We start from the raw sequence: 21785 nt of genomic DNA, 5'->3' as shown, positions 1-21785 counted from the left end.
GATTCCATGTGAATTTAAGAAAAAGGTAAGCTCTCCTCTTTTGCATTGGTTTTTTATTTAAAAGGTTGCTTACGGGGGTGACGTGGCGCATTGCTAGCCATTTGAATTAAGAATCAATTATCCAATGATTGTGGCCTATGGAAACGTTCGAACATGTGTCCAAACGAGATCCAAGATGGGGAAAACAACAAAAAATGCCTCGACGAATCAGAAAAAGGCCATTTTCTACCTTCTTGGAGGAGAGGTAAAATTCATACAACCGCTAGGATTAATCCTCAGTGAAACGACAATATTGTGAGATCAAGCTGTCCGATTGAGCTAAAACTTTAGGGCACGTTTGTCTTTTCACCCTCTACAATCCAGATGGTTGGATCTTTAAATAGACGTTAGGAAGAAAGAGAAATTTACTTTTTGAAGCTCTCCCCAAGGATTTGGCCACGAAGGACACTAGAGTTGGTTTGGAAGTCAACAAATCTTGATTCTGCATTCAATGTGGTAGGTTTCTTATTTGTACTTTGAACTTCCTCTTGAGAGATTCTAAAACGCCTTAGCATGGGCGGAATGTACGTGCCCTAGAAGTTGTTTTGAATCAAATTAGCATTGCAATTTAAGTATGCATTAAGGTCTAACTTTTAAACTGTATTTTTAAATACATTTGAAACAATCCGGAATGTTTAGATTTTAAAATTAGGGTTAGATTTCACTTTTCCACAAAATTCTTCACTTTCTCTCTCTTGGTTAATTCGTCTATTGATCTACCTAGATTTCAAAATTGATTGTTTGGAAATATAATTCAATATATTAAAAACCTAAATGTAAAATTTTATAAAAAAGTTAGGCCATTTTGAAGTCCAATTTCAAAACCCCGTTCTTGATTATTATATCCAAATTTAAATTCATAAAAGTTGTCTTTACAATTTATAATAATTTCGAAATTAGTTATCCAAATTAGTATGATCTTCTAATTAAAATTATACTATCTTGAGTGTTTTGAAAAAAATTATTTAAAATCAAAATAAAGTTTTTACTTAATTTTGATTAATTAAAAACATAATTAAATATAATTACTGTTTATTAACTGAAAAATTAATTCATTCTTGAATTAATTTATTAAAGTTTTGATGCAGGAAAAATATGCAGAACAACAGGAGATGATTGATGTAGGAGGACTTTGGTGACGGAAAAGGGACGACGGGGAAGGCCAAATATTTGGCTGGTTTGGAGAGGCAATGGATAAAACTGACCACAATTCACACGATCGATTTTGAAAGATTTAAATCCGATGAAATAGTAGTGGTGTAGCCCCTTTCCTCGTCGAGGGGGGGAGTATTGTCTTCAACCACCGCGATGATGCCAAGCACCAAAATCAATACTATTGAATTCATGCTCACGGGAAAACTCAAGAAATACCTAATCCACTAGTCGTAGAAAATCCCAAAAAACCTAAAACAAATCGGACAGTGGTGGAAGAACTGCTCGTGGAACACTAGACGAAGAACACAGACACCAAAGAGTTTGAGGGGTACCTCTGCACTAGGGGCACGTGACGAGGATGCGGGGAATTCTGATCGTATCAATGGCGGAACGATTGATGTGCGCTTCAATAGAGTCTCGTGGCTCCCATTGCGGGGTCAATTGTGGGGGTGGGGGGGGTCAAGGGGGGAGTCGCCCCCTTGCGGGGTGCGCGACAGCGCCCTCACACCTAGACGGTACGCGCGGTGACTAGTGGTTGCGAGGTCATCTGGGAGCATGGCAGGCGCACACTGGCGGCCGGGGACTCGGCGGCTTGGGCGTTGCGCAGCCCTGGCGAGGGTGGCTTGGCATTGGGTCGGCCGGCCTTAGGCGCTCGGCGGTCTGGGTGTTGAGCGGCCCTAGCCGGGATGGCCTGGCGCTTAGGTGACGGGGTGCTGGGTGGCCCTAATGGGGCAGCCTAGCGCTTGGCTGGTGGGGCGCTTCGTGGCCCTAGCGTGGGCGGCCGGGCGCTTGGGGGGTCGGGCGCTAGGCGGTCCTAGCGAGCGGCCTTGCGGTTGGATGGCCAGGCGGCTTGAGCGTTGGGTGGCCCTGGCAAAGGCGGCCTAGTGCTGGGGTGGCTAGGCGCTGGGCAACCGGCACTAGGCGTTCGGCAGCTTGGGCGCTGTGCAGCCCTGGCGGGTGCCGCCTGGCGCTTGGGCGGCCGGGCGTTGGGCGGCCCTAATGGGGCAGCCTAGCGCTTGGATGGCCGAGCGCTCGGCAGCTCTAGCATGGGCGATTGGGCACTCGGGCGGCCAGGTGCTGGGCCGTTGTGGTGGGCGGCCTAGCGCTTGGATGGGCGGGTGGCTTGAGCACTAGGCAGCCCTCGAGTGGGCGGCCTGGCGCTTGGGCGATCCTGACGAGAGACGACAGGAGACCAATGGGCACACAGATGGAGCAGTGGTCGATTGCTCAGGGCGATGACTACGGTGGCAGCAGCGACGGTCTGATGGGAAGAGGGCTAGGGCAAGTCCTCCAAGAAGAAAACTCAATTTTTGAAATAAAACTTGCCAAATGTTTCTGGCAGCATTGGCTTATATATATAGGCCTTGGAGGAAAGAGAAAATGCGAGAGATAAAAATAAAAGTAAAGATAGGCGACGTGATATCATGTCACATTAGAGTTCAGTTCCCGATCTGGCGTTGACGACGTGTCATGACGCGTGATGGGGCGTGGATAGATGGAGACGTGCTTGATGCCGATGCATTCACTTGGTTGGTTGACGGCGATGGCGTGTCTGTAGAAGTTGTATTGACGTCATCGCCATCAAATTTATTAAAGTTCGGATAAAAATTCTTGCTTGTTGACTTCTTGTGGTTCGACCCCTTGCTTTCTCTATACAGTGTATTTAGTGATTAAGGGTATTTGTAATTTTTTTTGCATAAGTCTACAAGTCCAATCAACGACGTATTTAAAATTTATTTTTAGGCTTATTAAGGTGCTAGTGCAGCTCTTGGAGAGTTATCGCGCTTCTGAGAATCATCCCAGCATCGAGAGTCACCCCCCCACCTAAAAAATCCTAGCATTTGGCAGAGCAAAGAACAACAAAGAGAAGAGATAACAGCAGTAGGACTACCAATGGGGCTACCATCTTGGCTGCCGTCGCTACTTCAGGGCATGCTGTTTTTCTGCATTAGATGGAGGAGGCACGGGCATTTATAGTTTGGGAATGGACTCTAGTCATGTCATCTTCCAAAACCCCAAGAGTATTTTATTTGTGTGGGCCTTGTTGATGTGCATTGGGTCAACGTGACTGCAACCTAGAGATATCCATCATCTTTCGACCTTTCGTCAATCTCGCGAGAATCGACAAAAATTGGTTACCAGTTTCCGGAAGCGTCTATAAACTGCCAAAACCATTACTTTATGGTTTATCCATTTTTGCTCTTATTTTTATTTTTTTGAAGTGTGAACGTGTCTTCTTTTAGTTGGATTGGTATTCAATGTTTTTCTGTTGGTTGGCTTTTCTTTCTCAAGTTGACTCAGATAGGCACTGAGTCTAAATCCTTCATTTTGACTTAGAAAGGCTCTGAGTCTGAATCCATTTTCACTTAAAACCCTTACCTTGACATGGTCTGTCTTCTACAAACCCAACCTGCCCAAGATGACCAGGTCCAAATACAGTCCTCCTTCCCTCTTACGACCACTGATCAAAATACTATTTTTATTGTACCTGCCTGAAAATCTCCTTGAATTCCAAAACGGCATTTATCTACCACTTTCTGCACTTGTCCCTATTCTTTATTTTGATTTTGAACACGCAACAGATACCTCCTTATGATATATATAGATCTCAATTCGTTAGATGAATGAGTAACCTGAAGCCAAGTAAACAACAATGGCTGTTCGCTTCTACAACCTGCCAGTCCTCTTCCTCTCTCTCTCTCTCTCTTTCTCTCTCTCTAATCTTCCTCTCTGTCTCCCCGTATCCCTGTCTCTCTCCACCCCTCCTCTGTCTATATCTACAAACAGCGAGAGAGAAAGATACTGCGTGTCTTCGTATAACTATAACTTACTTTTGAATACTACTTTAATACAATCAATATATTAATTAAAAGCAAATAGATAACACATTACATAAAAAGGCATTAGTGAGGCTGTAGGAGAATGATGTGTCCCGATCCCGATAAATGAAAATTAAATATTACAAAGAGGACAGATATGATGAAATAAATTTAATTGTATCACGTGGAGTTGATATCCACAACGAATGGATCTTTTTAATCGTTAATTGTGATACGACTTTGTATGGCCGTCTTGTTCTCCTTTCGTCGTAGTATTTTTTTTCTTTCAGGCCAACTACAATCCAATTTGGTCTCCCTCAAATTTTGGACCTACGAGAGGTGCACTTAGCTGCTCACCTCTATAACTACGCCAGATTAATCACGTACATGACGTCGGAAGCCTATTGCAAAAGATGAACAAAATTAAAATCTATCTCTCATTGCATGATGTAACTAACGAGCTAAATTGTATGTTATATTTTAGAGTATTAATGTTTGAATATATTCCAAAACTACGGTAATCTACATCTATCAGTATGTGTTAAAATTCCATTTTTTTGATATACGACAACGCACGTTGTTGGAAAGAGCTATAGAAGATAGCGCGAGACATCTTTCTCACTCACTCAGAAAAAAAAAGTCAAAAACACTTGTAGTCATGATTTATCTTTGGTCCACAGGTTTTTATACAACTCATGGGGCTACCACCTTTGCAGGCCACTTAACCACCAGTCAGTTAGAACCACCTACGTGTGATTATCTGACCTGTCCATTCAGAAAGATAGTAACGACAAAATAACTATCGTGAAACAAAAAAACAGAAAAAAAAAACTGGTCTTGGAACCGCTTTCTTCTAGATTACTTTTGTCATTCTCCCCTGTAATCTTGAAGAGTACACACATTCTGAACTCATAGCCACACAATCTGATATTGTGTGATGGCCTACAAGAGAGCAGATACATGCTCCTGCCCTGTATCCATCTGATTGGCCCTTTCATATTTCTTGTCATTGTCGTTGTCACTTTGACTTGTGACGGGGCTTGTAGTCATCATCTTTGCCGCTTCCATTGCTTCCACGACCTGGACCTCTTCCATAACTTCCCCTTCCATCTTGACTTGTAAGAAGTGATTGCTCCTCATCCACTACATCTCATGCTCGAAGCTTGTCTTCTTGCACCTTCAATGAGCCCAGAATTTTTTCAAGGCACATGGATTTGATCTCACAAAACTGCTCTATTGCCATAGTGACATTGTCGAACTTTGCCGGCGTTGCTCGTAACAACCTTCCAACGATGTAGCATTCTGTGAGATTCTCTCCTCGATTGCGCATCTCTAACACAACACAATTCTAGATAACTTGCCAACAAAATCAACAACTGAGTCATCCTTACCCATCTCTAGGTTCTCGTACTCTTGCTTCAACGCATGAATGCAATGTTGCTTTACTCGACGATGGCACACGCCATCAAAGATCATCATCGACGTCATCCGAGCCGCGCACCTTCGATGTTGACGACTGGGTGAATGACGCTCGATCATCATTTTGTTCTTATCGCTCTCTTTCAAGCATGTTTTTGTCTTTTTCCATTTTTGTTTGTCTCATTTTCGACCTGTTTCATCGCGTTCGCAACATTCGTCCGTCCGTGGTTTTGCCATCAAGGGGAATGGGCCTCACTCTAACCTCTTCCCCTTGCCTTTTCCCCTTTTCTCGACTTAATTCCTTCTTTGTTTTAGGTGTTTTCTTTTATTTTGTAATGGGGGGAGCTCACTTATAAGGGCTCCCTAAACAACCCTTTAAGGGCAGTGTAAAGGGGCCATCTCTTCCCCCCGTTATAAGGGAAGAGAGGCCGCCCTAAGTTTTTGCGACCAGTTTTTCTTCATTGAGGCATTTTATCGAACAGAAGACTGGTCTCCTTCCTCGACCAGAGAATAAAAGAAAGAGAAGGAAGAAGAAGAGGGAAGACGAAGGAACAGGAAGGGGGGAAGAAAAAAGAACCGCAGATGTGCAGCCTGACGACGCTGCCCCACGGCCTAGGACACCGTCGCCGCCGCCGAACGCGCACCCACGCGTGTACTGACACCGTGCAAACAAAAAAGAGCACATGGGGCTGATGCCGCCCGTGACACCCCACGCCGACGATCCTTTCCCCACCAAACGCCGTCGCGCCACCAAAGTCGACGAACGCCGTTGACCAACCACCGGTTTGACGATCCCCCGGTCGGAACAGGCAGTCACCCGACCAGACTAGGCGGACGACCTGGTCAAGTAGGCCTGACCTAACCACTCGGCCCGACCTGATCCGATCGAGTCGACCCGACCGACTGATCAGACAGACCCAACTGGATCGGTCAATCAATCAGCCAGGCCGATCGATCCTTGTCCAAACAGTTGGGTCGAACCATCGATCTGACCGACCCGACTTGGTCGAGCGACCCGGCCGACCCGATCCGGCCGATCGGCCGCCCAGCTAAACCCGGTCAAGTCAACCGATGGGCTTGTCTGTCCCGGATGTGTCCCGCTCGTTCCGGCCCATGGGATTCGGTCAACTGAACATGGAGCCACACTGCCTGCCGAACCGCTATCCTCCTCTACGATCTACCTTTAGGAGAAGCTGTGGCACCATCTGCTGCACGTTGAGCTGCCATGATCTCTTCAGCGCCCTTCATCGAACCCGCTGCGACCGCCCTTCATCGATGACTCATTGCACCATGCGCCGCACTGTCGAGGTATGCCATACCCCCATTGCTAGTTTACTTACTCCTTGTAGTGTATTTTTGTTTCGACTCCACCATGCTCGGGCTAGGTAGTTGAGTGAGGTTAAACAAGAGAAACTACAATTTTGAGTGTCTTATCGGTATGGATAAGTACATCCGTTACGTGCGAGCCCTATGGATTGATTCCGTTCGGTCCTAGACGTGCTTGTCGCTCTAGCGAGTTTTGAGAGGCCACCATCGCGCCACTCCGCGATCTGTCCAAGCTAGGAGCTCATTGCCTCCCTCAAGTCGGAGCCTCCACGTACAACATGTAGGACCCCCATCTCCCATCGTAGATAAATAGCCGTTAGGCTAATCGTCGGACCACGACTCGCCGCTATCCGATACTACATCCTTCGTCACCACCGAGCCATCATACTCGGTGACGATTGGACGACGTCCCCGAGCCCATCCTGCATCACTCGGTTAATATCGATGTTCATCACTCAAAGAGGATCCCACGTCTACTTCGATCTTCTGTCTTCGTCAAGCTAAAGCTTACGATCTTTGGAAATAGTTCCAAAAATGGTCGCCATAGCAAGACAATCCTTCGTCCTTGGCACATCTTCCGTGATGATGGCGCTCCACAACCCATACACCTCGAGCAATATCTTCATCCTCTTCACCCATAGAGGATAGTTTGTCCTAGAAAGAGTAGGGAAGGCAATAGAGACACCCAATGTATCCATCGCTTTGGGCACTCCCATGTTTGCTCCGTCTCCGTCCACACAAGAGCCTTCACCAGCCTCTACTACCAGCACCGCTCGTCGTTTCGGCATCGCCACGCTTCTTGGACCATGAACCTTGCTCTGATACCAATTGTTGGAAAGAACTCCAAAATAAAATGCAAGAAATGTTTTCTCACTCACTCAGAAAGAGAAAGTCAAAAACACTTGTCGCCATGATTTATCTTTGGTCCACACAGTTTTTTATACAACTAATGGGGCTACCACCTTCGCATGCGACTTAACCACCGGTCAGTTAGAATCACCTACGTGTGATTATTTGAGCCGAGCATTCAGAAAGAGAGTAACAACAGAAAAAACTACCGTGAAACAAAAAAACAGAAAAAGAGTGTTCTTGGAGCCGCTTTCTTCTAGATTACTTCTATCACACATACTTCCATCAAAGATACACAGATGTCAATTAACTAGATAATAAATTAGTTGCCGAAAGTCAGTTAAACAATTATAGTTATCGGTATTTGCAACCTGCACGTTGTCCATGTGTGTGTGTCTCCTCTCTCGCTATGTTCTTATTTCTATTTCCCTTTCCATTCGTCTTGAATCATTTACAATCAACTTTCAATCCGGGTTATTATGCTAATTATGCAGCATTATAGTTTATCTTTCAGTGACAAGCACTAGTTGTACTTTTTCCATTTGTTAAGGGACGTGTTCGGTGTGTGGCAGGAAAGTGGATAAAGCTTCAGCATCTACTGCCATGATTAGTTTTTGTGTCTCCACTAGTATATAGCAATAACGTAGGATGAAACGGAGAAATATGAGAAGGAAATTCACCATTTTGCGTCAGAGAAAGGAAATAAAATTTATTTACTGTTAATCATGAAAAAAGTAACTAAGAATAATTAATTAAGGAAGTTGCTCGCCACTAGCTTGTTCCCTTGGCCTCTGATGGCGACATCATCGAGCTCCATATGTAACCTTTTGGCCTGAAGTAGAGAAGGTCGTGCAGTTCGGTCTGATTTTTTGGGATGGTATTTTTTCGATCGCACAAAAGCATAGATCGATGTGCGGTCCGAATTTGTGCGACAAAATTGGACCGCATATTGCACAAAAGCAGACAAAAGATGTGCAAGAAAATCGGGTAGATGGATCACGCAGTTGAGCCCTTCTAGGATACTCCTATTGCTGCGTACTCAAGAGAGGGAGGGAAGAATGAGCGGAGCGAGAATAGTGAGCCAGCAAGAGAAGATACACAGGGAGAGAGACAAGATGAGAGAAAGCGAGAAAGCGGATGAGAGAGTTGAGTGCGAGAAAGGGACAAGAGAGAGTGAGAGAGAAAGAGGAAGAGAGAGAAACGACCCAGAGAGATTGGAGCGTGGTCCGACTGTCTTAAACAATATAACCAGAGAGGAACGCGAAACATAGAGAGAGAGAGAGAGAGAGAGAGAGAGAGAAAGAAAGAGTTCTAGAGAGAATCAGAGAGAGAGAGAGAGGCGTTATAGAGAGAATCAGAGAAAGAGGGAGAGGGAGGAACGAGAGAAGAATGCCAGAGGCCCAGAGAGGCAGACTCCGAGAGAAAGAGAAGAGCGATGGAGTGAGTAACGAGAGAGAGAGAATAGTTTGAAATAGAGAGAGGAACGGGAGAGCGAGAGAAGAGTGCCAGAGAGAAAGAGAAGAGTGATAGAGAGAGGAACGAGAGAAAGAGAGGAGCACAAGAGAGAAAGAGAAGAGTGATCGAGTGAGTAACGCGATAGAGAGAAGAGCGTGAGAGGGAAAGAGGAGGCGAGGAGAACGATAGAGAGAGAACGAGGAATCACAGAGAGAGAAGAGTGCGCTAGAGAAAGAGGGAGAGAGCGGAGAGCAAGGAACGGGAGAAAACATGGCCAGGGAGAGAGAGGAACAAGAGACACAAGAGAACAAAGAAAAAACAGGACCAAAAACCGCACAACTGCACCGCACAGGCCCTTGGCCGATGTACGTGCGATTTAATATTATACTGCCTGATGTGCGGTCCGAAAATTCGAACCGGACCGCACATCAACCTAAAATCGCGCTAGTCGCACCAAAGGACCATCCATAGCCTGAAGATGAAGTTTCTCATATACTCAATCAGTTCCGGCCCACCGTTGACCTCCGGGAAGACGTAAAATGCGTGAATTGCTCTAGGGTAGACATGGTCGTTTGGTTCACTTTGTGCGAATCTGAGCGATTTGTGCGTTCTGTTCGGATTTCCGAACAGAACAAAGCCTAAAACAAACCGCACTTCATACAGACCCCTGTGTGGTTCGTTTGTGTGAATTGTGCGATTATTATTTTCTAAAAAAAAAAAAAACTATGAGCGATTTAGGATCCCCACTCCCCACTCGGCCAGTCCCCACTACCTCCGTCGGCTGTCACTCTCTGCTAGGTCTTTCTCAACCCCCCCTTCTCTCTCCGTACTTGGCTGCTCCCTCGGTCCCTCCGTCCCTCGTCGGCCATTTCTCTCACCGTCTCCCTTCTCGGCTGCTCCCTCCATTCGTCGTCGACTGTAGCTCTCTCAGTCCCCTCGTTCTCGTTGTTCTAGCTGTCGGATCACCCTCTGTGAGGTACCAACTCTCCCGTTCTCTCCCTTTCCCTCTCCTTCTTCTCTCTTTCACTGACTCTTCCTCCCGCTCTCCTTCTCCCTACTCTTCTCCATTTTTCCATCTCCCACATTCCCTCTTCCTCTCCATCTAACTCTCCCTCGCCAATGTCTCTTCCTCTAACGGTCTCTATTATTCTCTAATTCTCTGTCCCCGCGTCTCTCATTCACTCTTCCTGTCCCTCTCCTTCTCCCTCTCCATTTCTATGTCCCCCCCTCTCACGGTCTCTCTTCTTCTGCAATACTTTGTCTTCCCCCTCTATATCCCTCTCCCTCTCCATTTCTATGCCTCTCCCTGTCCATCTTCTTTTTTTTCTTCAATTCTATATCTCCCCTTCTCTCAATCACTCATCCATTATCTCTCCCTCTCCATTTGTATGTCTCTCCCTCTCACGGTATACTCTTTTCCAATTATCTGCCCCCCATCTCTCATTCACTCTTCCTGTCCCTCTCCCTCTCCCTCTCCATGTCTATGTCTCCCCCTCTCACGGTCACTCTTCTTCTGCAATACTCTGTCCCCCCCTCTCTCAATCACTCATCCTCTCTATCCCTCTCCATTTCTATGTCTCTCTTTGTCCATCTTCCTCCTTTTCTCGAATTCTCTGTCCCCCCACTCGCATTCACTCTTCCTCTCCCTCTCCCTCTCCATTTCGATGTCTCTCCCTCTCACGGTATCTCTACTTTTCCAATGCTCTGTCTCCCCCCTTCTCAATGACTCACCCTCTCCCTCTCCCTCTCCATGTTCTTCTTTCTTCACAGATGTCCTCTCCCTCTCCCTCTTTATCTCTAATTCTCTGTCTATGCATTTTTTTGTGCGGGGATGGAAACTCTTACTCTCTCTGCATGGTTTTCATTGGCACCCAACAGGCTCACTGTTCTGGCGCAGATTCGGCCGAGGAGCATTGGGAGCATTTCTGAAATCCTTTGGAATTGGAGTTGCTTAGTTTTGGGTAAGTTTTTATTATTGAATCTGATTTTAGTTCGTACTGATTTGGCTTGGTGCTTCCAAATAATTTCCTCTTATCTATGTTGATTTCACCATTTCTCTATGTCCGCGTAAATTTTTGGTTGTGTTGTTGTCTTGAAGTCTTTCAGTACTGATGTTTGAGTCGTATTACGAAGGAATAGTTGCTATACCCTTGATTAAAATTTTAAAACCATGGTGTTTGTGTTAGATCCATGAAACAATGATTTTTTCAATAAACCAACGTATTTGTACTATGTTGCGTAAAATTGGATCAGATAATATTTGGAAATGTTTCTGTTGATTTCTCTCTATCTTTGTCTCCCAATTGATTTATTTATCTTTCTCGTAATTTAGGACGATCTTGTAGTTTAAGATGGCTAGAATACCTCGATCGCATACCTCTGCTTCCTCAAAGAGCTCTACATCATCAAAGGGGAGTGTTGGCCACAACCAAAAGAAGAGAAAGAAGAAGAACGAATGTGTTGCACCTATACACTTCACAGAGGTGGCGCCTAGGGTTTTCACCTACAATTTATACACGACTAGTAATAGGGGTCGTGCACTGACAGTAGAGCACAACAAGTATAGTTGTGGTACGGTCCTAAGGCGACATTTGCTAAATGTGTGCCATAAAGAGTATAATGACTTGAAGGTTCAAGAAGTGAGCTCTTCTAACCAACCATCAGTGGCGAACATCTTTCACTGACAAAGTATAGAAAAATTGTACTTCACTGGTCGCACATCAGAGACGACAAAAGAAGAGGTCGTACGCTTCCTTTCTCAATCAGCCGCACCATGGAATATTGTATGTAAAAAATACTTCATACAGCTACTGAGATACATCGCGTAGGAGGAGATATCGATTCCATCTACAAGAACTGTGAAGGAAAAGGCTTTCAAGCTTTACAATAAGTTAAAGATTGGTATTCGTGACCAATTAGAGAGTGTCGATAAGTGACCATTACTCTAGATTGTTGGACTTCTGCCAATCAAACCTCATTTATATGACTCACCTTTCATTGGGTAGCTACAGAATGGAAAATGTGCGAATGTGTCCTCGCTATACGTTAGTTGGAGGGCTCACATAGGGGGGAGTGCTTGAGCGAGATTGTGTTGGAGGTTCTGGCCGACTTTAAGCTGAGCGCAAAGCTCTGCGCAGTTATGACAGACAATGCTTCGAATAATTCAACAATGATGGCGACATTAGAACGAGAGTTGCACGCGGTGAACCTCCGTTTCACTACAAAGAGACATGTGTTGTGTATTGCGCACGTGATCAACTTAGATATGCAGGCCGGACAGAAGGCGCTTGATGTCGTTGATGATGGGCCCAAGGCAAGCTTCATTGATGAAGTAGACATCACAAACCTTGATAACGTGTTTGATGCGGAAGTCTTAGAACCTTCTGTAATTTCCTTAGGGGACGTTGTTCGGCACCTAAGAGAGGTGGTCATCACTATATGAGGATCGTCGAAGAAAGAGTCAAAATATTTTTCCTATTGCCGACAGTTAAATATGTCAACCACAAGGAGGATCTGTATAGATTGCCCTACAAGGTGGAGCTCAACTTTCAAAATGCTACGCGGGTGCATTGAGACGAGACTAGTTGTCGATATGATGATGTCAAACGTTCTTCGCAAATGTTCTTTACTTGACGCAGAATGGGACCTAATACAGAAATTTATCAACGTACTCAAACCACTCCAGCACGGTACTTCTACCGCTATTCGGAGCAAGTGGCCGATGTCAAATGAGGGTATAGTCATTATTAAGGGACTCACGAGGCACCTTGAGCATATTAGAGTGGGAGTAACGAACCACTCCATGCTTCCTGTGGGACACGCTATGTCTGCTAGGCAAAGGAATGCTTTATCGGCTGTATGTTCTACTATGCGCGTGAAGTTTAAAAAATATGTGTCCTTACTGACACGAAATAAGGTTTTCACTATTGCCTCTCTACTCGACGCCTGCATGAAGCTTCGTTTGATTGATCCACAGACTAAGAATGATGTTCAATCTACCATTCGCAATATCATGGAATCCCATTCAGTATCCAACAATGTTGTGAGTCAACCCCCCAAACCATCTGCACTATCAACGACGAGTGATTTCATGCAAATGGAGCTAGAAGAACTACTAGATCCGTCATAACTACCACAAAGGGTTAAGCCTATTGAGGAGCTCCACGTATATGCGACGCCCCCCCCAGCTTTTGGTACAGTGGTGTTGCATTGGTGGAAGACAACAGGTAGCGTGAAAATTGCATTTTTCATAGTCTTATTCTCTTACTTTCCTGATTGAATATCTAATAAATTTTACCACCCTAACAGGTCAGCTTTCTTACCCCACGTTAGCATTGGTTGCAAAGGAATTCCTAGCTATGCAAGCAACGAGTGCGGTGTGTTTGTGTGTATTCTCTGAAGGTCGCCATGTCATCAACTACAGGTGATCGCGGCTCACGACAGAGAGCGTTGAAGTCCTAAAGATGTTGAAATCATGGTACAACAATGATGACTTAAGAGCAGATGAGGACGAGGACGGTGATGAAGATGATGGGCCATTTGACATTCGTGTCAACGCACCCTAGAAATGCATCATGAGTGTTTCAGTCTCAAGAAATTCCCTCTATAAGCGAGTCTCATCTACATATTTCAATGATTTTGTGACTATTGTTGTTGCATCCATGAACCAATCGCTCACATTTGCTTCACTCATATTGTTTCCGCTTTATCTCTCTCTCTCTCTGTATATATATATAATATTTTAAATGCTCCTCGACAGTACTATAACTCTAGTATACTTTGGTCCTTTTTGTGTTACTCTCCCCGTTGGTTTTAAACACAATTCTTTTTGAACATTTTTTACTGCCTTGGAACGTCATTCATCACATAAATATTATCACATCTCCCACAAAATGCAAGTACATCCACAACAACGCGGAGTCAATAGAGGACGCAGGAGGCAGGAAAAGTTGCACACCACGGAGGAGTGTGCGACTTCTCCGACAAGGACTGCAAAAGCAACCCCAAGACTCCAGTGCTAGCGTCATCAGCTTGGACTCTAAACCAGATGGCGATGACATCAATGCATGCGCAAACAATATCGATGGAGGCAACACAGAGCAACTTTCCCCACTTCAGGAAATTTTTGTTCAGATAGGTATTAAGTGCATCATGTGTGAAATTCAAGCTATCCCGTCAAAAGACATCCGCCCTGTGACACATGGAGAAGAAATCGTGCATACTCAATGGGATGATAGCGAATTTTAGGAGCGCTGTAGTTTCACTACAGCAATGATAGAAGTTGTCCAAAAAAATGACAGCTGTCACGCGTCCCGGCTCCTTTGAAGTTTATGATACTTATTTTGGCAGAACATCTTTAATGAATCTTTACAGTCATTGACACATTTGGTTTGTAGTAGTAATTGTTGTTCGGCAAAGACTGATTAATTTTTTCATTTAAACTTCTATTGAGTAATGCCAGGCTTAAAATGGACCAACTTTAAGGTCAAAAAATAAAACTTCAAAATCCCAAGTTTAATTTTGATAATTAAACAACTGTGGTCTACTTGCATATACCAGATAAGTATAAATAGAACTTTTCTGCCTGACATACTCTACATATGAATAGATTAGTATGGACGTTTCTTTATCATTTTACTCATTTTTACTCAAAACTCTCAATTTTTTTTAAAATTAAATTTTCTCGTATTTAAAAATTTATAATATCTTTATTACTAAATTTCTATTCATCTTATAATTCTATTAATTAAAATGTCTTCCCGCACCTGTCGTCTTCTGGAATTTGCCAATATAGTAATAATTAGTAAACTTATTCATTATGATAACAAACACACCCTAATAAACTCTCCATTTAAATAATTAACCCCCGTATTATATATACCGGTATACTATGTAATAACTTAGAATGTTCTTGGTTTATTATAATTTGCTAATTGCAGAACAATTATTTTCTAACTCTGCGCAATTTTATGCAATTTTATGCATTTTATGCAATTTATGCAATTTAGCAATTATGTGAAAATTATATTCGTGTAGTGCGAATTTGTTCGTTTTGTGCAAATTTGTTTATTTTGTGCGAATTTGTTCGTTTTGTGTGAATTTGTTCCTTTTTGTGAAAATTTGTTCCTTTGTGCGAATTTATTCCTTTATGCTAATTTGTTCCTCCTGTGCAAATTGTTCGGTTTGTGCGAATTTGTTCGGTTTGTGCGAATTGTTTGGATTGTGCGAATTTGTGCGGATTGTGCGAATTTGTGCGAATTGTGCAAATTTGTTCGAACACCTGTTCTAATTTTCGCACACAAAAAAGAACAGCACAACGAACAGCCCCCTGTGCAATTTTTTTGTTCGTTTTAAACGAACAGAACAGAACGACCATATCTACTCTAGGGTACTCAATTAGTTCTGCCTTCTTTCTATTTCTTATCAAGCTCTAGAAGTATTTGTGCTGCCAGCCGAGCAGGGGGTCAAACTCCCTTGCGATAACCAATACCGGTAGAAAACTTTCAACATCAAGGTTGTCCGTAGCTGCCACTGGGCAGGCCGCCTGTGATGCGCCAATAGGAAGGAACACCTTCCACGTTCAGTTAGTGCGCTTCGTGGTCACGATAGGACCATTTGATCGTACGTCCTCGGAGGGAACCCTAGCTTCACCACCGAAGAATGGCTGGATGGTGATGAACCTTGCTAGTTTCACCTGACGATTCTCCATGGCTGCCTAGCGGCGAGCGACATGATGCGCTATGTTGGCGCTAGTGCTATTGCTAGCAAGGAAGCAGCGAGCAAGATCAGCGGACATGAAGAGCTCTGGAAGGAGGCCCTTGCAGTACGAAGGATGGGTCCTGGTTGACTCAAGGAAACGTAGAATGTCGACTCCGTCCTCGTATGGTGCGGGGTACCAATGCTCTAGAGACAAGCGATAGTTTACGGAAATGGTGGCGATGCCGAGCTCACTGCAGAATCGATGGCACGCCAGATCATGTTCTCGTTTGGCGGGGGGAAGCAACGCAAATCCCCCGCCATGGAAAAGGACCATTACAGTCAACGGCGGTGGAGCAGGTGCGTCAGGAATGAATCGGCGGAACCATAGCTGCCGAGTAGGGTCAACGATAAAGTCATCAGTGCGGACACCTTTCACGGGGCTTGGGTTGGGCCCCGTATTGAACTCGATGAGAGAAGCCAAAGAACGGTTTAACGTGCCGGGGCGACGGCGGACTGCGTTCAGGGCAACAGAGAGAAGGGACAGCTAAATGTTGGTCTTCAGTGTGACAACGCTGGAGAAAAGATTTTCAAAACTCATCGTTTCGCCTCGCTAGCAAAGACTTCCCGTGGACAAGGCAAGACTGTTGTGTTCTTGGGGCAGGCATTGAGGTGCTTAAATAAGAGTTTGAGTTGAGTAGATAGTTCCATTCCGAGACAGCTGACAAAGGCATAGACATTGTCTCTCTTACGAGAAGTGAAAATTCCTTGTACAGGTTTTACATGGAGTCAGCGGCGTTCTACGTACTTGGCCATCAAGCATGGAACATTCATCGAATCTCCTTTAATGAGTTACAAACCAGTTTTTATTTTTTAAATTCCTGCCTAAATTTGCCAACCTAGAAAGACGATATCATTGCCCCACAAGTTCCGTCAAGAAAATATCTACCCGTAAGAATACGACAACAAAAACCTTGGGTTTTGAACAAAGGTCTCAAATAGCGAAAGACACTTTAAATTGGCAGGACTATCACATAAAACATTAAACCTATTTCGCCTAGTGATTAACAGCGCCAATACAATGCTGCGTCCTATACATGAATTGGTTTCAGACTTCGTCCATATTGGGATCCTTTTGTCGTCTTAATCTAATTATTTTTTATGGTTCTGGCAAAGCGGATCTACTGGCTGTAGAGAAGAGAGCCGTCACTAACAAATAGCATATAATTTCTTTTTATCAAATGTGGATCACTCATCCTAGCAAAACCATTCGTTTTGTACAGCAAAACCATTCATTTTGTACAGCAAAACCATTCGTTTTGTTCATGAAAACATACATACATGCATACATACATACATACATACATACATAAATACATACATCCATCCATCCATCCATACATACATACATACATACATAAATACATACATACACACATACATACATACATACATACATACATACATACATACATACATACATACATAAATACATACATACATACATGAATGCACACATACATGAATGCACACATGAACACATGCATCCATTCAGGCATGCCCACTTGCATACATGCATGCACACGTGCATACATCCATGCATCCATGCATACATCCATGCACACATTGATACATGAATGCACACATGCATCCATCCATGCATGCACACATTGATACATGAATGCACACATGCACACATGCATCCATGCATGCATGCACACTTGCAGACATGCAGGCACACATGCATATATCTATGCACAAATGTATACATGAATGGACATGCATACACGAATGCACACACGCACACATACATCCATGCATGTATGCACACTTGCAGACATGCATGCGTACTTGCAGACATGCATGCACACTTGCATGCGTACATGAATGCACACAGGCACGCGTGCATACATACAAAGGGGGATTTATTGATAGAGCAACAGGTAGACTAATATATAGATAGACTGATACATTAATAGATAGATAGGTGTATCTCTACATATTGATACAAATTCCTATGGTGTGTTAATGGCGTGGGCCGGAGACGGGTTGCGTGGATGTTGACGGGCCAAAAATCAAGGCAGGCTTGTGAATTCTAGATGTAATAAGGTTGGAGCCGTCCAAAGAATCCATTTGCAGATTAATAAGCCTACTGCTGAAAGCCCCAAAATCTGATCTTTTGGGCCCTACTTCTGTAAATGTCGGTGACTTCCATCGCGTATTTTCAGCTGATATCATTGAATCTCGATCACAGAGCAGCGGATCATTCGTCATAAGGCTCCATGAAGACTGTTTCGCTATAGCCGAGTAGTGAATGCCTTTTCTTTTATGTATGTATATTTGGTCGTTCGGTTCTTTTAAAGCTAGAGGAACACTCTGATTGCAATAGGACTTTTGAGAGAACAGGTGAGATGTATTATCACTTTACATGGTACCCTCTGATAGAGTTTAACTTAGCGTGATGACTTTAGACAAGTCGAGGAGAGCTGGCGAGTTAACGCTTGTGATTGGCAGTCGGCTATCTCTGCTGCACCTGAAAATCATGTGTTATCTGTACGGAGTTTCTAATCCAAAGATATCGACAAGGATTGAGCCACTTATGAGTGATTTATCTTGTAAGGAAGAAGTATATGTACTGGCCGTCAGAGGTCGGAGTTACTGATCCTTTTTATAGATGTACAATATGCAAATCCATACTACGTTTGGATCTAATTTTTGTAGTTGAATAATGATGAAAAAAATGCAAGAGGAGAGTCCTGTTTAGAGATCTTGAAATACTAAAAGGTAAATCTGATATGTCTTCAAAACTTGTCACGTTTTCTTATTCCGTCTTCTTACTCATTCAGCTCATTTATATCATGATCTTTTGGCCGTTGTTTTACATTTCCCCTTTCTCGTTATTTTAAACCGTTCTCATTATAGCACTATACCGTGCTCGACTGGTTCCCAGGACCTCTCACACACTCTCTCTCTCTCCTTGCTCTCATTTTTTCAGACTCTCTCTCTCTAATGCTCACTCTCACTCCCTCTTTCTTTCTTTCACTCTCTCTCTCTCTCTCTCTCTCTCTCTCTCTATCTCTGGATCTCGATCTCTTTCTCTTTTATTATAGTGATAAAGAATTATTGCGTATTTATTATCTCTCCATTCCCAGGGTCCTGCCCTTGAAAAATCTCTTACCGATTAATTAATGTTCTCTGTTTCCCCGTAGTTGGTCATTTGTCACTCATTTAACCATCGATCCAAATATATTTTTCATATATTAATGAATTCTTTCTGAGGGAAGGACACGGTCTGAGCGAACTTAGATCAGACCGGACCGAAACGGACTGTCCGTCGTCCTTTTTAGGGCTGACCGTACGTTCGGTCACAGTTCTGGTTTGCAGGTTGAACCGGACCGAAGACCGCATCCACTCTCCTCTCACTCTATCAATCTCGCCCTCGCTCTCATTCTCGTTCTCTCTCTCTCTCTCAGCCGCCTTCTCTCCCGCTCTTCCTCGCTCCCTCTCTCTCTCAAGCTTGCTATCCACCTCTTCTTTTCTCCCTCTCTCTCTCTATCGCCCTATCTACTGGTGCTCTCTCCCTCTGTCCCTATCACCCTTTATCCTGCTTGCTCTCTCCCTCTGTCCCCGTGATCCTCTCTCCCGCTCTTCTTCTCTCTCTCTCTCTCTCTCTCTCTCTCTTCCTCTCTCTCTCTCTCTCTCCCTCTCTCCAGCTCGCTCTCTCCCTCTCTCCTTGTCACCCGCTCTCTCTCTCCCTTCCTTTCTTCCCATCATCCTTTCTCCCTATCGTTCTGTCTTGCCCTCTACCTCTCGTTCTCGCCCTCCATCTTGCTCTCACTCTTGTTCTCTCCCACTCTCTACCTCTCTTCGCACCCTCTACCCCGCTCTCCCTCTATCCCTTTCCTTCTCTCTCACTCTCTCCCTCTCTCTCTTGCCCTCTGTCTGGCTCTCTCTCTCTTCGTCTTATTATTTCTCCCTCCCTAGCTCTGTTCATTCTCTCGTACTCTGTCCCTCTTTCCCTCTCTCTCTCAGCCTCTATCCCGCTCTCTCTCTCTCAATCTAGTTCTCTACCTCTCTCTCTCTCACTTACTCCACCTCATTTTCTCTCTCTCTTTCACCCTCTCTCCATCTCGTTATCTCTCTCTCTCTCTCTCTCTTTCTATCTCTCTCCTCTCTCTCTATATCGTTGTCTCTCTCTCCCTCTATCCCTCTCTCCCTCTCTGTCGCCCTCTTCTTCTCTCCCTCTCTCTCTCCCCTCACACTCTCCTTTCTTCCTTTCTCCATCCCTCTCTCTCTCACCCTCTCTCCCACTCTCAGTCTCTCCTATCCCTCTCATTCTCTCCTATCTCTCACCCTCTCTCACTCTCTCACTCTCCTCTCTCCATCTCACTCTCTACGTCTTTCCCCCACTCTGACTCCTCTTCCTTCCTCTCTCTTACCTTTTCTCACACTCTCCCTCTATCCCTCTCTCCCTCTTTGTCGCCCTCTTCCTCTCGCCCTCTCTCTCTCACCCTCACACTCTCCTTTCTCCCTTTCTTCATCCCTCTCTCTCTCATCGTCTCTCCCGCTCTCAGTCTCTCCTCTCCCTCTCATTCTGTCCTATCCCTCATCCTCTCTCCTTCTCTCACTCTCCTCTCTCCTTCTCGCTCTCTACCTCTCTCCACCACTCTCACACCTCTTCCTTCCTCTCTCTTACCATTTCTCACACTCTCCCTCTCTTCCTCGCCCACTCTCTTAATCACTTCTAGCGAACATCTCAGTGAAGGCTTCAACCCTGACCGGGGGCCTTCCCATCTAGAGGCCTCAAGTCAGTCACCAGAGTTCAAGGCTTCTGGTCCTTACTAGCCTGTCCCGACGAACCATAAGAGCCAATTCCCGGTTATCGGCGGCCTAGTGTTCTCCTTGCTTACTTTCATAAAGTGCATCTTTCATATCATCATTGTTCATAAAGTGAATTTGGCATCCTCCCCTATGCTGTAACATGCGTCGATCGATCCCGGTCGTAGGCGTGTTGCATCATATTGGTATCAGAGCTAGGTCACACATTTTACAATATCCTATTGCATATTTTCACGTTTCCCTATTACATATTTTGAAATTCATGGCATGTTTCATTTGTATCGCATAGTACCCTTGTCGTTAGGTAACACCTAGTTTACAATACCTGGCCATAATATGGTACGAACACGTAGCCAACAATGAGATGACTGGGGAAATGAACCTTTCGAAGATGATCGGGATCGAGGTCTCGACTTTCCAGTTGAACCACATAAGGGCTTTCATGACCTTGAGTATCAGGACGACTCTCCTGATCTTGATGCAGCCGGGTCCTTTATATGACCCTAGAGGGACTCACCTTCACGGGTTGACACCCCACCGCAAGGGGTGTCCCTAGGAGCACACTCGCCCAGTCTTTAGATTTGGGATGTGTCGCTCCAACAGATCTCGGCGTCTTCCCCTTGGAAGTTCAGCACGATCGACGCGCAGTAGATGAGTTCAACCGCCGCCCTGGAAAAGCCCACAACCCTGATGAACCACCGTCGCTACCACTGTTACCTGGAGCACAGGAGCGTCAACCCTGCCCACCACCACCACTGCCCCAGCCGACTGAGCCGCCACCCCCATATCAGCCACCGTGGCAACAAAAATCACAACAGCAACCACCGCCATGAAACCCACCCTCACGTCAGGATCCGTGGGAGGCCCAGAGGCGCCAACACCGATAGTCAGATGATCGGCACCGCCGATCAGATGAGCGATTCAGCCAAAGGGATGATCGATACGACCCTCAAGATGAGTAGGATCCTCCCCTGCGTCAACAAACAGTGCGACACCCTCCCCAAGAGGGTATCTCAGCATGAACCAGATACCAGACCGGGCGGCCGTACCCTGACACACCAAGGCTACTCCAAGATCCCTCTTCCATACCTTGCCCCGATCGGACCCAGTGTCTACAGGCAGCCTACACACCAGGGTACGTATCTATCCTAGGTGGTCAGCACCCTCCGGTGGATCGACCGAACCGCC

The 21785-nt window shown here is 44.9% G+C and overlaps 1 pseudogene; it reads right to left on the bottom strand.

Moving 5' to 3' along the window:
* Positions 1 to 15777: 15777 nt before the first annotated feature.
* On the bottom strand, positions 15778 to 21428 carry LOC144706012 (putative carboxylesterase 18 pseudogene; annotated as a pseudogene).
* Positions 21429 to 21785: the final 357 nt, after the last annotated feature.

The sequence above is a fragment of the Wolffia australiana genome, chromosome 7 (genome assembly GCF_029677425.1).
Source record: "Wolffia australiana isolate 7733 chromosome 7, ASM2967742v1".
Classification (NCBI taxonomy): Eukaryota; Viridiplantae; Streptophyta; class Magnoliopsida; order Alismatales; family Araceae; genus Wolffia; species Wolffia australiana.
Note: the sequence above shows the minus strand (reverse complement) of the source record. Positions and strands in the feature narration are given on the sequence as shown.